Source organism: Lupinus angustifolius, chromosome LG12, assembly GCF_001865875.1.
Source record: "Lupinus angustifolius cultivar Tanjil chromosome LG12, LupAngTanjil_v1.0, whole genome shotgun sequence".
Classification (NCBI taxonomy): Eukaryota; Viridiplantae; Streptophyta; class Magnoliopsida; order Fabales; family Fabaceae; genus Lupinus; species Lupinus angustifolius.
Window position 1 is genome coordinate 7,111,573 of NC_032020.1, and position 3,700 is coordinate 7,115,272.

Here is a 3,700-nt window from a genome sequence, read left to right on the forward strand (position 1 = left end):
GTCTGTAGAATTTGTTGATAGTCATGAGCAACTGTCAGATATATTTACTAAACCTTTGGCAAAAGAACCTTTCTATCAAATTAGACGAGAATTAGGCATACTTGATGAAGCTTACTTGTCTTAAATGCTTATTTATGATTATATGTTTTGTTTCATTGTGCTTATATTTATGCCTACTTGTACTTAAAATTGCTTAATTTTTTTCAAACTTTTGAAATACTTGTGTGTGTAATCGATTACATATGTTCAGTAACCAATTACTAGGCATCAGTATGTCTGGAATTTGAAATTATGGGTCATTAACCGATTACTCTAGAGAGTAACCGATTGCAGCATTGAGTAGGAACTTCTAGTAACCGGTTACCCATATGCGTAATCGATTACCTAAGATGATTGTTTGAAATCTGGAAATTTTCTATGTTGAGTAACTGATTACCCACTTTTAGTAACCGATTCCTCTGACCAGTATTTAAGTTTTCCTCCTCTTTTTTCAATCACTTCTTATTCTTCTTCAAACCCCTCTTTTCGTTTTCACCATATTTTTGTTCTAAAATCTTTGTTTATGATCCGATTTGCATGATTTTTGAGTCATTTTATATCACATTTTTAATTCTAAACACTTAAATTCCATTTATTTCGTGTTTAGTGGCGTTAATAAAAAATCGCCAACTCTCTCAAACCTCAAAACCTAACTTTTTCAAAACCTCAATCAATGGCTTCATCATCAAGGGCTAAGAAGCAATGTACCAATGTGTCTCAAAAGAAGCAAGGTACTTCACCTTTTGAAGCTAGCCTTCTGGATTTGGCACGTCTTCTTGCTAATGTTGAACAACGCAAAGTTTTCTTAGAACATTTCCTTGGACGCTCCATATTTGCTCCTAAGTATGGCAATGTAAGTAACTTTGAGTTTGAAGATTTCCATTTCCCTATTCTACTTAGGCAACATGATCTTTCTAATTTTTGTGAAAATTCAAATGCCTACTATCCTGAACTTGTTAAAGTATTTTACTGCAATTTGAACTTTCGGAGAAATCGTTTAACATCCTCCGTGAAGGGAAAATAAATTGTTTTAGATGTTAAAACCTTCAGTTCAATATGCTGTGATATACCATCTCAAGGTAGCATAAAAGAATTTGGTCTTGCATGTGAATGCGATAATTATGATAGAAAAGAGTTCGACTACTCTATGTATAGATTCTCTAAAAGGGAAATCAAAATGCATAAGCAATTGGCGTTAGGTGAAACTGTAAAGAGTAGAGATATCCTTGCTGTAGGAAATCTCAATCTCGAAGATCGCTTGCTTCATTAATTTCTGAGCTGTGTCATTATTCCAAAATATTCAAATCATTCTCAAATCAATGACATGGAACTACAATGTATGCTCTTAAGCATAACCTTTTAATCAATTGGACTTTGATAGTAATGAGACATATGTGGTATGTACGAGAAACTCGTAGCCCCTTGCCTTATGTCGTCTTCAATACCAAAGTACTTGAGCATTTTGGTGTATCCATTGCTGGTGAATCCAAAGTCACACTTGATGCACGATTGTAAAATCGATGTGGATGTGATCCATAAAATGAGCTTCTTTCGAGATCTCATTGATAGAATCTATAAGCATCGAAGTGATCGACAAGCTGCACCTGTTGATCCAAATGTCTCTGCTAATCCTCCTGAACATCAACCTTCTGAGTTTCATGTTGAGTCTTTTTCATCTGATGTCATGCCTACCAATTAGATGATTATGGACAAGTTATTCTCTCTTCGAGGCTACATCTCTAATCGGATGGCCGCTCTTGATGCTTAGAATCAACAAGTCCAATTTGAGCTTCAATGTCTTTCTTATAAGATCAATAGCATGGATCTTGATGATGATAGAACTGAGCCTGAGTCTTAAAAAATTTATTTTCTAGGGTTTCTACTTTGTAATGATGTGTGACTATGGACAAATTGTTGTTTTTTTTTTCTGATTACGTTTGTATGAACATCTTTTATGTTTTATGGTATGCTATATTACCTTTATTTTGCTATATACATATTTTATGCTATATATATATTATGCTAAACTCTTGGATTTTCTTCTTTTTTGATGAAGTCAAAAGGGGGCGAAAAGTTGGAAAAGTGTATTTTCTGTTTAAATTTCTTTCAGGCACATTACTCCAAATCAAAGGGAGCATACAAAATAGGGGGAGCATACTCAAGTCAAGACAGAGTATCACAAAGTATGCTACTCTCAGAAAATTACACCGTCTAGAAGATATTGGTTTGTCATCATAAAAAATGAGGAGATTGTAAAGAAGATCTTGCTCCTGACTTTGACACGGTTTTGATGAAGACACTAAGATCACATAAAAGAAGAAAAAGAAGAATACTTATGAAGACAATGAAGATAAAGCTTAAAGGATTTAGAATCTAAGTTTTTAGGTACTTCTATCCTTATAGTCTATTATATACAAATAGTAGTAATGCTCAAAAGTATTTTAAAAGAAAATTGAAAACCACAAGTATAAATGAAAACAATTTTCAAAATACTGTGTAACAGGTTACTAGATCTAAGTAACAAGTTATAATGATTAAGTAACAAGCTACCAGAACTAAGTAACATATTACATGAATGAGAAACGAGTTATCCAACAAAAATTGATCAAGGTAATCGATTACACTCTTTTGAGTAACCGATTATACAATACAATAAACAATTACTCTGTTGGATAGAACATTTGTGTAATTGATTACAACATGTGAGTAATCGATTACAACCTGTGAAAATCAATTACTCATTTGGACAAAATGTTTGGGTAATCGATTACTGGGAGCTATTGCAGCAGTTTACATATTCAAAATACACAACTTTCACCCCAAACGAAATGGTTGTATTCATATCAATAGGGGTGTAAAAATTCGGTTCGGTTCGGTTTTTGGTGCATTTTAGTGACTGGACCGATCAAAAACATATGGTTCGGTTCCGCTCAATTAACTGCAACTTTAACATTTAATTTTTATAAAAAAAAATATTTCATCAATTGAAAATTCAAAATGTATTACAAGAGGTATTGTTTATCATAAAAGGATAAACATTACTACTATTATTATAAAAAATTATGATTCATATATAACAATACACTTCATGATTAGTAACATATATATCAATTAGTAAAATATATAATAGTTACATTTACAACCTTACATTTCATAATTAGTAACACATGTAACAATACATGTATAACAATATATGATATATGTTGGTTTCAAACTCAATATCACAAAAGATGGAAAATATGTTCCAAATGATAAGACATTATGAAACAATTTAGTAACTAATAACATATATAATACTAACTTAATAACAATTTAGTAACATATGTAACACTACAATTCACACAAAAATTGATAATTTAAGCTAGAAAATTGGTTGAAGAATTTAAACAATAATAAAATATTATTTCTTAATCCCTAGTATATATTTCTTTAATATGCGGTTCGGTTCGGTTCTAACGGTTCCTAAATTTCTAAAACCATAAACCGAACCGAACATAAACGGTTCCTTAAAAAAATAACCGAACCGAACCGCGAAACCGAACCGAACCACATTTTGTGGTTTGGTTTGGTTCGGTTCCATCGGTTTCGTGGTTTAAACCGGAACCACTTACACCCCTACATATCAAATCCTAAATTTTCATAGAGGTGTTATGGTTGATTA